General features: G+C 38.4%; 1 long non-coding RNA gene across 1 annotated transcript in view; it reads right to left on the bottom strand.

Annotated features, from left to right (window-relative positions):
* The window catches only part of LOC145714002 (uncharacterized), a 94,220-nt gene that overhangs the window by 25,831 nt on the left and 53,536 nt on the right, over nucleotides 1-14,853 (bottom strand). The window lies entirely within an intron of this gene.

Genomic DNA, 14,853 nt, shown 5'->3' with positions numbered 1-14,853 from the left:
AGACTATAGATGTGAGTAGGATGTGGAGAAACGGGAACCCTCTTGCACTGTTGGTGGGAATGAAAAGTGGTGCAGCCACTCTGGAAAACAGTGTGGAGGTTCCTCAAAAAATTAAAAATAGATCTACCCTATGACCCAGCAATAGCACTGCTAGGAATTTACCCAAGGGATACAGGAGTGCTGATGCATAGGGGCACTTGTACCCCAATGTTTATAGCAGCACTTTCAACAATAGCCAAATTATGGAAAGAGCCTAAACGTCTATCAACTGAATGGATAAAGAAATTGTGGTTTATATACATAATGGAATACTACGCGGCAATGAGAAAGAGTGAAATATGGCCTTTTGTAGCAATGTGGGTGGAACTGGGGAGTGTTATGCTAAGTGAAATGAGTCATACAGAGAAAGACAGATACCATCTGTTTTCACTCTTATGTGGATTATGAGAAACTTAACAGAAGACCATGGGGGGGCAGGGAAAGGTTAGAGATGGAGGGAGCCAAACATAAGAGACTCTTAAAAACTGAGAACAAACTGAAGGTTGGCGGGCGTTGGGAGTGAGGGGAGGGTGGCAGTTGGGTATTGAGGAGGGCACCTTTTGGGATGAGCACTGGGTGTTGTATGGAAACCAATTTGACAATAAATTTCATATGAAAAAAGTAAAAAATAAAATAAAATGTGTTTCTTGTAGACAGCATGTAAATGGTCTTGGTTTTTTGTATCCTTTTAGATACCCTATGATTTTGATTGGAGCATTTACTCTATTTACATTCAGTGTTATTATTGAAAGATATGGGTTTAGAGCCATTGTGTTATCTGTAGTTGTCATGCTTGTAGTGATGCTTGCAACATTCCATCACAGGGTCCCATTAGGATCTCTTTTAGGGCTGGTTTAGTGATGATTGAAGTCCTTCAGTTTTTGTTTGTCTGGGAAAACGTTTATCTCTCCTATTATGAAAGAAGTCTTGCTAGATAAAGGATTCTTGGCTGCATATTTTTTTTTTCTATTCAGCACATTGAAAATTTCCTGACACTCCTTTCTGGCCTGCCAAGTTTCAGTAGATAGGTCTGATACTACCCTTATGTGTCTTCCCTTCCCTTATGACCCATTTATCCCTAGGTGCTTTCAGAATTCTATGTTTGTATTTTTCCAGTTTCAGTATGATATGTCGTACAGAAGATTGATTCAAGTTATGTCTGAAGGGAGTTCACTGTCCCTCCTGGATTTCAATGTCTGTTTCCTTACCCAGATTGGTGAAATTCTCAGCTATGATTTATTCAAGTACATCGTCAACCCCTTTCCTTCTCTCTTCTTCTTCTGGAACTCCTATGATGTGAGCACTACTTTATTAAAGGGTCATACACTGTCCGGCGCCTGGCCCCTCAGGAGGTGTTTTTTGGAAAGTGTTACTTTCTCTCTTTTGTTGTGACTTTGGTTACTTATCTCCCTACTCATAGTGATGTTTTGTACCCTCCACTAGTTGTGCTTTAATTTTTTCATTGAAGTAGCCCAGGAATGGAAAGCAAACAAACAAACAAACAAAAAGAAAGAAAACAGAGAACAAAACTATGCAAACACACAAAGAAAAACAAAACAAGAAGTCAGAAACACCAGCTACAAGTAAACAGTGTGGAGGTGGTGCTGATGGAAGCGACCTCATCCCAAACAAAGAGAGAAGTGACAATGGTGGGGAAAAAGAAAAGATAAAAATTGAACAGAGAAACTATACAGTTTAATCCAGAGAGAGAGAGAAAGGAAAATAATGAAGTAGGTGGGGGGACAGAAAAGAAAATAACATTTACAGAGAAACTCTACAACTTAATCCAGAGAGTAAGGAAAATAAAGAAGGAGGTGGGGAAAAAAAAGAGAAAATAAAATTGACTAGACAGAGAAACTACATGATTTAATCCAGAGAGAAAAAGGAAAATAAAGGAGGTGTAGAGCATGTATTAAAAGAATGGATTAAATATATCTGCTTAAACAAACCAATTACCAGAGTAACCAGACTACAGGAGGGAAGAGATAAGAAGGAGAAGAGAAGGAAGATTATATCTATATAATAAGAATTGTCTGAGAATTAAACCAGGCAATGCAACAGTGCTTATCTGGAGGAGGTGCTTCCTGGTTCATCAGCATCAATCCTGCTCCAGTAGATACACAGTTACCAGACATGGAGGGGCATGGTTTGTTGTAGGTGGGTCCCACCTCCACTGTGGGCCTGCTATCCATTCCCTGAAGCCCCCCCTTGTCGGTGATGGGGAGAAAAATGGCGACTACCCAGTCTTTCCTCCATGGACCAGGTGTCCCAAACCACTCCGTTCAAGCCATCTTCACTATGCCGTGGGTGCAAACAAGGCGGTTTTCCCCGCTCCACCAATTCCCATGTCTCCCTGGTGCTTGGCTAGAATTTGAACTCCAGTTCTGTGTGATCTAGCACTGGGAGAATGCTGCTCCATGCCGCCCAATATATGGTCTCTGGCTGGCAGGCACAGAGTGAGTATATACCCTCTTCCCACAGCACTCCAGGGAGGTGATTGCTTTCTCCTACTGTGGACTGCACCCCTGACCTAGACACTGAGACTGGGACTGGCTCCCTTCATCCCCAGGTGTGCGATCAGGGCAGCTGGCCCCGCTATGGAAAAAGCCCCTCAGTTAGAGATGGGATCTTTCTCTGTCCCTGTCTGTGTTTTTTCTCTTGTCCAAATATAGTCCTATGCTTCCCCAGCTTCTCTTTCTCTTCCCTTGCTCTCTCTGCAGAAGAGGATCCCTTCTCTCCACTCGTTTTGTCTCTCCCAGATTGCAATCACTCACCTATGGCCTGTCAGGTTGTCCCAGTGGGTCCCTGGAAGCGACTGTCTCTTTGCCTCCTGGACTCTTGGAGTTCAAAGTGCTTTGGCTTCAACACTGCTTTGTTTGAGAGATGAGGGAACTTCAGATCCCCCTACTTCTTCACCATGCTGCCCCCCCTTATTAATATTACTTTTTTCCTCTGGTACCAGTCCAAATAATTGTTCCTTATTTCTAATATTTGTGGGCTATTATTATGGTTCCCTCCTTTCTCACAGACCTTAGCAGGCAGTCAGTCCCAGTCTCCCTATTCCTAGAGCCTTCAAGCTGCTTCCATCCATCAGGTGGTTCTTGACTCTATCTAGCTGATCCCAGTTATCTTTCAATATCTCCCTTGAAATTTCTCCAATTTGCAGAAATCTGTTTAAAAGAAGGATGTAGTTGAGCCTTCCCTGGGCTTCTCAGAACCAGCACAATACTATATTTCCATGACAGTAGATTTAAGGTACTGATGAAAAAATGCCATATTTGATCTCTTAAGTTCTTATCATCTTTCTGTGCCTCCATTCATTCCTCAGTTTCTCAGGGAAATGTGATTTAGGATGAAAATTGAAAAGTTGATCCAACTTGCCTTTCATTCCCATTTCATCTTATAATTCTAAAGCTGCACCAAATGTCTCCTGTTGAAGAGCAAATTGATCTGATAAAGGTATTTATATTGAAGTGCTGAAGCGTTAAGATGGTATCCTTTCATAGGATATTGCATTTTTAAAGAAGCTAATAGAAGGCAATTATAACTTCAGAAGGTAGGATATATGACTAAACTAGCATTCCTGAAAAAGAAGTTTGATCCATCACCCCTTAAGGACTTACCTCTGACAGTGTGAACTTATACAAATTATTTCACCTTTCTGGACCTTGGAAGATACTTATTGGTATGAAATGATTTGGACCAGTTGACACTAAGATTTCTTCCAGTATTTAAATTCTCTGAATTGGCAAAGATGGAGACCTTCCCAACAGTCCTCAAATTGCACCATGAAGGCTATTTCAATTGCTTATGAATAAAGTTGGTCATTAATATGACTTCTTGTCTTCCCCAGCTATAAGAGTACAGAAACTGAGAATTAATTCTGCCTGAGAGTTTTGAAATAAACTTCACAGAGAAGGTAATGTATGCAGGTCAAGTAGGATTTTTTTCAGATGGCAAATGATAGATAAAGAGATTCCAGGTAAAGTATATGAAATAATATTCCATATGTAAGAATTTGCTGTATTCAAGAAATAGGGAGTGGTTGGATGAGGCTGGAGAATAAGATATATGGGAATAATGATGAAAGCTGGACTTAAGGCAAATCAGATACAGGTTGTGAAAGGCCTCGAATGCAAGTGGTAGGAGTTAATGTGTTAGAGTCAGGAATTAATTCTATAGGGTTAATCTCAATCTCAATCTCAATAGTTCCTCAATAGCCACTGAGGAGTTGGAAAATAGGGGGTGGCAGGACTGCATCTATGCTTTAGAACAAAACCTCTGACTATAGTGTAATGTTTGGATTTGAGGGAAGCAGGTTGGAAGCAGAGAGGCTTGTTGGAGGAATTTAAACAGAAGGTGATGAGATCCTGGATCTCTCTTTCTAGGAGAGCATGAGGAAGGTTATGGTGCAAAAAAAAAAAAATGGGTGGTACTTCTGGAGAAAGTAAATCAAATTAACCATACAGTTCACCTAGGTGGGGGAAAGCCTTACACTTCTTTCCATCCTCCACAACTCCTAGTTCTTTGCTGGGTCACAACAGACATATCTCTTATCTCCAAAAAGTTGAAGACTCAGGGAGTTATGGCTCTACTAAGCCTTCTAAGCTAGCTTTCACTTTAGGTAACACAGAATTGAACATTGAGAAGTCCACACAAATATGTTCCAGGTGAGTCAAGAAGTCTGGTTTGGATAACTTCAAGCTCTTGTGTTCTTGATCAAGGGTTAGTTTAGTGGTCTCTGCCAAAAAGGCAGGAAAAGGATTAAGTAATTTTTTTTCCTTCGTGGAAAATTATTGTGCATCTTTCAACTAGAAACTTTCTTTCTTGGGCCATATTACCTGTTGTTATTTGTATCAAAAATTATGTCTTAAAAAAGGATACAGAGAGAGGGGAACCCTCTTACACCATTGGTGGGAATGCAAACTGGTGCAGCCACTCTAAAAACAGTATGGAGTCTCCTCAAAAAGTTAAAAATAGAACTACCTTATGACCCAGAAATTGCACTACTAGGTATTCACCTAAAGGATACACAAATACTAATTCCAAGGGATACCTGCACCATGATGTTTATAGCAGCATTATCAATAATAGCCAATTTATGGAAAGAGCTCAAATGTCCATCTACTGATTAATGGGTAAAGAAGATGTGGTAACACACACACACACACACACACACACACACACACACACACAATGGGATATTACCGAGCCATAGAAATAGTGAAATCTTGCCATTTGCAATTATGTGTATGGGCTACAGAGTATTATGCTAAGAAAAATAAGTCAGAGAAAGACAAATACCATATGATTTCTCTCATATGTGGAATTTAAGAAATGAAACAAATGAACATAGGGGGGAGAAAGAGAGGCAAACCAAGAAACATGCTCAACTATAGAGAACAAACTGAGAGTTACTGGAAGAAAGATAGGTTGGGGGATGGGTTAAACAGGTGATGGGTATTAAGGAGGGCACTTGTGGTGTGCACTGGATGTTGTATGTAAGCAATTAATAACTAAATTCTACACCTGAAACAAATATTTCATTGCACGTTAACTAGACAGAATTTAAATAAAAACTTGTGAAAAAATTATGCCTTAAACTTTATTTAACTACTCCCCATTCCAGCCTTATACAGGGTATCCCTCCACAATATCCCTGGCAACTGTTATCCAGCCCAGAACCTGCCTAAAATTTCCCAAGGATGGAATTCCCACTACTTCCCAAGGTAACTAGATTCAGAACCTAAGGTCAGAGGAGTTTTTTTAGTCATTTTTAGTTATTTTATGACCATGTACTAATTTTCCAACGCCAAGGCAAATATTTTGAGCATGCAAAAGTTTGTTCTTGGCACTGCTCAACCTTCTACCCTCCACTGTAATAGCACTCTGTTTATATGTTTATAGCAAATAACAGCCATATTTAAAGTATTAATTATTTCAGCAATACTTATTGAACTCTTACTATGTGCATAGCAATGCTGCAGCTGGGCGGTGGAGAGGGAAAGGTGGTATAATGGAGATAGAGAGGGAAAGTTTAACATCTGCTAGGACCAGATCACTGGTGCCAAATACAACACAAGCAATTGGTGCAAGATCATTTACCAAGTTAGGTATGATTAGGAACATAGCTTAGTCTCCTGAGAAGGGACAAAATCAACTTCTCTAATAAATCTTCTAAATATACTCAGTGGCTTGCCATATAATGAAAAGTGTTTACTTCCTGATTTCAGATTTTGTTGACATACCACCACTTACTCTGTTCTGTGGCTGGCTTGCAGACTATCATAGTGAATGATGGCCTCCAAATTCCACTCTCTCTTTAGCCCTTAATCATTGTGTATTGTCCAGTAAAGGAACTAGATTTTAAAATGCTTCCTAAATGGGGCACCTGGATGATTCAGTTGGTTGAGCGTCCAACTCCTAGTTTTAGCTGGGGTCATGATCCCAGGATTATGGGATCAAGCCATGAATCAGTCTTGGTGCCACCAGTGTGGAGTCTACATGGGATTCTCTCTCTCTCTCTCTCTCTCTCTCTCTCTTTCTCTCTCTTTACCTCTCTCTCTCTCTCTCTCTCTGCCCCTCTTGCTCTCTCCTCTCTCTCATGAATAAATAAATAAATAAATAAATAAATAAATAAATAAATAAAATGCTTTCTTAAGGATTCCAGTATTTGTTGATGAATTCCAATCTAAAAAATATCTAAAACCATTACTTTCTCTGCGCTGGGACTCCAAAGCTCTATAGTTTCCCTGAATTGCCAAGAAATGCTATTAGCATTTGGCAGAAGGGACAAAAAAAGCACTACATCACCGTGTTACCGTTTATGACCTTTAAAAGGCCAATAAACTTTATTGGCAAGAGTATCCTCTCTTGCCTTTCATCATCATATGAACTGTTACTTCCCCCAAAATAACCACACCTTATGTTTGAAAAAACATTTATGTCTTATAACATTTTTTCTCAGTATGAGAAAAATCCAAGGTGTTGTGGTGAGGCTTTTCAATTTGATTAGGATGAGTATCTTAGAGCCTTACTTGTAAGAACCATGAATTCCATATAAACAAAGTAGATGGAATATAATTTAAATTTGTCTTAATGACTCAAGGTTGCCACTATAAGCATGAATTGCTATACTATGCTATGTTACTCTCAGGTGAAATTAAGATGTGTAGGTAAATTAGCCCCTAAGCTAACTGATTCCACATTACTAGTCTTAAATAATTCTCTCCACTTTTATTTCCTCCTCAGTGTAAGTTACCCATTCTTGTTGCTGTCAGCATGTCTGACTCTAGATCAAAAGGCTGCTTTCTGCTCCGCAATGGATTAATGTGTTATCTCATTAACGAATTGAGCTAAAAATTAATGGATAAAAATAGTTTAATATCCCTTATTGATCTGCCAGCCTTAAATGAACCTGAATTCCTTTCTAAGCTATGTTCTCTTCCTGTACCACCTCTTAAAATAGCAAGTTCCATGTGATTACCACCCTTTTTATTTTCCTAAATATACTTGAAATTTTGGTATGCAAGAATATAGGCAGCCTAGTGAAGGATTCTAGAATTTGGTAAATAAATCCAAGTTCACCTAATCCACATCCTTACAGACTTCAGTGAAAACTCTTTCACTTCTCTCTTTCTGGATAATAAGTTCCCATCTTTTTAGACTATCCTTATATGATGTCTTATATGATATGATCTTTATATAACATCTTTTGCTACTGGTACTTTTTATTTCCCTTCTTCATTTCCCACACTTTTTTTTCTTTTTCAGGATTATGACATCATTCCTCACACACAGTGATAAGACATTTATGCAATGCCTGTCTGTATTGGACACTGCTAAGAATTTCAGTGTCCTTTATTTGTAACTTAGTAGATGTCACCTTATGTTCTTTTTTATCTTTGTATCATCAATAACAGCCAACATTTAATAGGTGAGTGACATAGAAAGGAATAAGCATCTGTTCTTTAGGGCATTGTTAATCTCAAATAGTCTACCTAAATTTTAAAATGATGTACTTTAATTTTTGGTTTGGAAAATATGGTCACCATAAGTACAAAGCATACATGAAAATACCACACAGCAAATATTTAGATAAGTGCAATTCAGTGCCTGGGGCAATATTAACTTAAAGACTGAAGGAGTTCAAAGAAAAGACATACCAGTGTGGTCTGAAGCAATTCAGAGGGCTTCAACAGGGGAGATAGGACTGAATCGGGTTTAGAACTCATGGTTCATATCTGGATACAGTGGGATGTAAATGGGAGTGATGGTCATCATCTAAACAGATTAAAGGGCCCATTTATGACTGTCAAATCTTACTTAGAAGCATCTTACCATACCAACCAATTCCTTTGTACCTATACTAGATTCTGAGGTCAATTGTCAGAAGACCCTACGCTGTCACTCAGATGTTTCCCTCTTAGTCCTACTTATCTTGCCTATTCACTTCCTGTCTTCATCTTGCTGGGCTCCAGTTCCATTGGTCAATCAGAAGTTTACCAAATCTGTTTAGTTGTCTAGATGGGCTAGAAATGTTCCAGCTAGAGAGGGTAAATAATTCTAATCAGTGATTTGATATGAGTTTAGCACTCAAAAGCTGGACTAATTCAACTTAGTTTTCTTCATCTCCAAATTGATTTGGGGTGGTTATGTAGACATAACCCATAGCAGACAATGCTAACATAAACCAAAATGTAGATCATTTCAAAATAGTATACGAAAATAATATAAACTTAAGCAGGAAAAAAAATATATAGAATTAAACAATTACACCATGTGTAGACCAAGGGCCATTAGTAGGGAAGTGCTCAGGGACAGGCAGGAAAAGTTTCATGTTTAGACAGATCGAAGTTTGTAAAGTTATTTGATTTCTTTTGAGTGGCCTGGGAAAGCTTGAAGGCATTAGTGTATCAAAAACTAGTTGTATAGAATGTAAAGATCTGGGGGAAAAGGCAAGGGATCTTGGGATAAAGCTTGTGAACAAGAATAAGAAAATCTGGATGAGGCCTTAGAGTATCTGGAAAACAACATTCCTTTTATTATTATTTATTGGTTTCTTTTATTCCTAGTGCTTCTTAAAATAAGCATGTCAAAAGTTCTGTATCACCCAATAGCTATTAAAAATCCAGGAACCCATTAAAGCTATGAAGATAAACTCTAGTATTACTAGAGTTATGATTAATATCTAAATACACAAACAGATAAATAAGTAGAATTATTAAAGCCAATGTTATAATCCAGGGATGGCACGGAGGTGGCCAGTTTGCATCTTGAAGGTTTCCTATATATTTCAGGTATGTTGCTGGTTGCATATATGTTACAGGTATTGTGAACAATTTCTAGGAATGACTTACAAACATTGTACACATTGCCTAGGAATTGTTTACAATTCCTGATTTAACATTCTGCCTGTAACATAAATACCAGTTAAATTACAAGGAATTGATCATACACTGGCATCAATCAGAAAGCTGTATTTCTTCAGACCTGTCATATAACCAGAAGGTTGATTTGCATGTTAAAAATGTAACACAGCATAGGAAATGGCCAAATAATCATAGAATACTTTTTCAAGACCCATAAGCAGAAAACTACAAATAAATCAACTGAAATAACCTAGGTGCAAAGAAAAACTTGATTCAGTACTTTTGAAAGTAAACGAATTTTATAACTGCTTACTGAGTTGCATGACTCTAAGTCCAAACATAGTAATACATATTAAAAAATCTAAGTGTTTTTCTTACTTCACTGTTTTTTTAGACAAATTAACTGACAACTTAATATTTATTTTAATAACATACCAGAACTTGTACATCCAACTGCATGTTGTATTTTTCAAAGTAGTCCCCTTGGGGATATATATATATATATATATATATATATATATACACTTATATATACTTACTACAATTATGCTGCTATTGCTCAGAATATTTTTGAAATGCTGTTTTTGGAGCTGCCTTCAGAGCCAGTTTATGAAATACACAATTAAAAGTCACATTACTTTCTATCATATTTCAAAAGGTGATGTATACAATATACATCAGCTATACAAAATATATCAGCTATATAATTTACATAAACCATATTCATCTGATAAATCAAAATATAGTCATATTATTATTAAAGCCCTTTTTCAAACCACCCCCTGAGCCTTTTCTCAGGTTAGATCCAAGACTATCTCCTCCCTCTCCACCCAACCCTGCCTCCCAGAAGACATGTTCAGTTGAAAAGTATTGACCATAATTGTTTCAAAAAGCTAGACTGAATTTACCTCAGTGAAGTTTCTTAGTATATTACATTTGACCAGAACGGGCAGCTAGACTGTAAGCTTCATGATGGCAGGGGCTTTTGTCTGTCCTGTTCACTGATATATCCCCAGTGTTAAGAACAATTTCTGGCATGTTGTAGTTGCTCAATAATTATTTGTTGTATGGATGGATGGATGGATGGATGGATAGATGGATATGTAGATGGATGAATTAATAAAATTCCTGTAAAAGTCATTATGGATCAACAAACATTGGCAAATGTGAACTAATAAGGTAATGGCTATATTGAAAGTAAGACTATGCTTCCAGCTGACAATGATCTCAAAATATCACTGGCAGTGGTTAACAAAGATCCTGGTAGTGGTTATAGTATGTCTCTGGATTAGGAGTCAGTTAGCTTAGTATGACTTTAGAGGCTGATATCATGCCCCATGTGGACCAGTTTGTTTATATCATATTCCATTCATAGATTAGGTCTCTGGTACAGGCCAGATAGGTTACAAATAAGTGTCAGTGGGGTTTTATTTTCAAGGGTACTTACTGAAACCTAGAGATCTAAAGTGGCTTGGGCTATACACATAGCAAACTAATGAAGAGTGGAAGAGTATGAGTCTGAGATAAGAGAAACAAAATTCTAGGTTTCTGCACTGTTCTGGTATTTACCCTATTCCAAGCTATAATTACAGCCCTGCAATCTTCCTTGACACTACTACCTTCTACATAAGCTAGGAAATCATTACCTTGAGGTATTCAACTCCCCAACTCACTTGGGAAAAGCTCTCACTATCAGTAATAGTGGTGGTAGTAGCAGCAGCAGCAGTAGTAGTTGTTGTTGTTATTGTTGTAGTAGTCATAGTAGTGATAGTAGTAGAAGAAGCAATGAAGGTAAAAGTACTTCTAGTAGTAATGTTAATAATATTGTCTAGTGCTTATTGAGTGCTTAATACATGATATGAACTATGCAAACTCTTTATATGTGATATTTCCTTTCAGTCCTCTTCATAAACATATCAAGTAAGCAATTATACGTTTTACAAATGAGGAAACTGTGGCTCTGAGAGATTAAATCACTCAGCTAGTCAGAGGTCTAAGCCCTTGTCTGCCTAACTCTGAAGCTGAGGCACTAAAACACAAGAGAATGCTGCCTCCTGAGCATTATCCTGTTTTATCTAGCCCATTCTTCCCCTGGCCCACAATAAAGTATAAGAAAAATCTGAAAAGCCACCATAGTTCAAAACTTGAAGTGATTTGGTTCTATTATAGCATTCAATAATAATGGCTGTAAAGCAACACAATTCTCCTAGAGACTGAACATCTGTTTTAAGACCTTGAGTATGTTTTTCTGGAATATCCCTTTAGAAATGTTTTTTGAACATTTTCTCAAACAAGTTAAGGTCTGGACACCCTCTCATGCTTTTCTTGATTGGTTATGTGCCAAGTATGACATGATCCTTCTGCATGTGGTTTTAGTTAGGTAGAAGCATTATACATGCCCGAGACACTGGGCAAGCCCTCCAGAGCTGCCCCTAGATCCAAACGAGCAGGCCCACTGACTAAATGGCAGCTGTGGGGTGACTGGGCTGGGGCCACTAATTGGCTGGGTCACCCCACAACCCCCACTGAGGAGGCAGCCTTTGTCTCACAGCTAGGACATCTGTGTTCTACTAACCTTTCCTTTACCTCTGCCTGGATATTTTCCAGTCTTTGAGACAGGTTCTAGAAACACCCAATGGACTTCTCATACCTTGTGGCTTAAGAGTTTCAAGATCCCAAACAATGAACCCAGTGCTGCTATGACCTTACTTTCTTACTACAAGCTACCTGAGCTCTATCTGATGTACCATGAAAGTATTTGGAAACTGATTAATGTCATTGGCAGGTGCCTCAGTGCACATAACTGGAAGGGACTACAATTCTAGACGGTTTTACAGCTTTGGCAGGATGGAAGTATACTCTGGATAGATTGAATGTCATCTCTTGGCCTATGTTTGTAGGAGATGGCTGTAGAGCCCATCAGCAAAGCTGCCACATGGCCAAGTACATGTGAGTGATGGAAACATGACTGTGGTAAGAGGCCAAGGCTGGTAAAGAGGGAGGAGACACTAAAACCTAAGGGGAATCCCTGAATTCCCAACACTTGTGAAATGGATCAGATGAGGCTAGAGGGCAAAAAGCAACAGAAAAACATTCAGCTGATATAAGTGTATACAAAAAGAAGCAAAGAAGATCAATCATCATGCTGTGGCCAAGGAGAAAGCTATAGATGTCAGGTCTATTTTAACATCCAAAGTAGAAATAAAACATACAATGAGAGAGCTTCAGAGTTAGACACAAATGTAATTATGCAAGCATCTTAGTCCACTTAAAACTACTGAAATTTCCTCCAACTATTTCAGGAAGTCTTGAAAACTTATGCTATTCCTTCTTCAAATCTCTCAATAAAAAATGCATATGTACCACTAAAAATTGAGAATATCACTTTCCCATAAACTTGGTCTAACATTACTGGTGGGACTACTGGTAGGAAAAGAAATTAAGCTAAAGGTTGCTCTAGGCTTTTATTGATTGAAGTTGGCAAGGTTTAGAAGGAATGGATCAGATAAAAATGTTATTCATTATATTTGAAATGAGAAGTTATGAAGGCTTAAATGAAGGTGGTAGTAGTAAGTATGCATAGGAGTTTTTTTTCCTCATGAGAGAGATTATGGAGGAATATCCATACGTGGCAATTGATTGGGTTTAGTGAGGCAATAGAAGAATCAGATATATTGATAAAGTTATTAGTCTTAGTGATTGGAGTGGGGGAATGGTTGTGCCAGTAATAGGAACAATGAATCCAGGAGAAGAAAGGGATCTTAAAGGGAAGATAAATGAGTTCATGGTGCCATATTGAGAGATAGAATAGGCAGTTTGAAATTCCAGTCTGGTACTCAGGAGAGATTTGGGCTGGAGATAAAAATTCAGGCAGATATGATCTGCCCACTACTTCACCTAAGTTCAAACCTTCTGGCTCCCAATCCCTATAAGCAGAGGCCATACATAAAGGATATTTGAAACCTCCTTCTCTCTGTTTCTGCTGCTATCCCTCCTCACTCCCCAGATAGTTCTGCCCTATAACTATCTCCAGAACCTAACAGTAGAGAAGCCCAGTTGGCCTCTTTGTCTATTCCAAGCATCCACTGTAAATGTCTAGTTTTAAGAATGGATTTTTATCCCAAACACATGTCATTTGTAAGTAATAAGTGATATAAGCAGATTACATTTATATAAAGTTTCCATTGCTTTGAATGTTATTACACCAACGAAAAAAATGATATACATGAGAAAAGCCTAGAAAGGAAAGATAAGGTGAGTGTTATAAAGTTATGGTGACCATATGGAGCAAGCTTCTTAATCCCATTAACCATGCAAGACATTTTAGATTTTACCCCTCTGAGACTATGAGCTTTTCAGCTTCTTGAAGAAAAGACTGTAGATAGATTGGCTTGTTTATCTACAGGGCCTAAGATGTGGCCTATATGTGTATCACAAACACTCAAGTAATTATTTATGGGACTAAGCTGAAAGAGTTGATCATATTAGGAGATTAAAATAGAAAGGGAGACCAGGACCAGAGTGTGAAGGACTTTGAATGACATTCCTGGAATCTATAGTTTCACACATAGTCCGTGACTGTGCATCTTTGTGTATTATGTAAAACAGAACACTTTAAACATTGGAGTATAAATCCATGACAAGTACGAATTTGAAAACTATTCCCCTCTTTACTTCAGTGCCTGTACAAGAAGTATTCAGCCTTCTTTTAATATATGAGGAACTAATAGTTCCCAAGCACACACTCCAATATGTCGCAAGCAATTTGACTGAAGTATTGTATATACTGTGGGCCTGAGACCAACTGTGAGAAATTCCACCCTTTAAGAAAAACCATTGAGGCAGCTTAAGGTAATGGAAATTGGTGCTTTGGACTAAACCTGTCTATTTCCATCTGTGTTTTTGGTGCCTGGATAATGACTTTGAAGGAAAAAACAGAGAGCATGTAGCTTAAATACTTTTGAGTTAAAGAGGGAAGAAAGACGGGGTCCCTGGGTGGCTCATTCAGTTGAGCGTCCGACTTTGACTCAGGTCATGATCTCACAGTTCATGGGTTTGAACCCCCGCATTGGGCTCTGTGCTGACAGCTCAGAGCCTGGAACCTTCTTCAGATTCTGTGTCTCCCTCTGTCTCTGCTCCTCCCCCACTCATTCTCTCTCTCTCTCTCTCTCTCTCTCTCTCCCCCTTCCTCCATCCCCCCCCCTCTCTCTCTCTCAAAAATAAATAAACATTAAAAAATAGGGAAGAAATACAAAATTGAGAGGATATGGAGATATGTTCTAGTCTTTAATTCATGTCTCAACTGAGATCTAAAGAGTAGCATACAAAGAACACTTTCAAATCAGCGGCATCCCACAGGCCAGTATGTTCCATTGTCACAACCAAAGCTTAGAATATCTTTTGAGAGAAAGGCAAGAGAGGACCAGAGAAAATCTTCAGGAAC

This window comes from Panthera onca, chromosome X, assembly GCF_046562875.1.
Source record: "Panthera onca isolate mPanOnc1 chromosome X, mPanOnc1 haplotype 2, whole genome shotgun sequence".
Classification (NCBI taxonomy): Eukaryota; Metazoa; Chordata; class Mammalia; order Carnivora; family Felidae; genus Panthera; species Panthera onca.
Note: the sequence above shows the minus strand (reverse complement) of the source record. Positions and strands in the feature narration are given on the sequence as shown.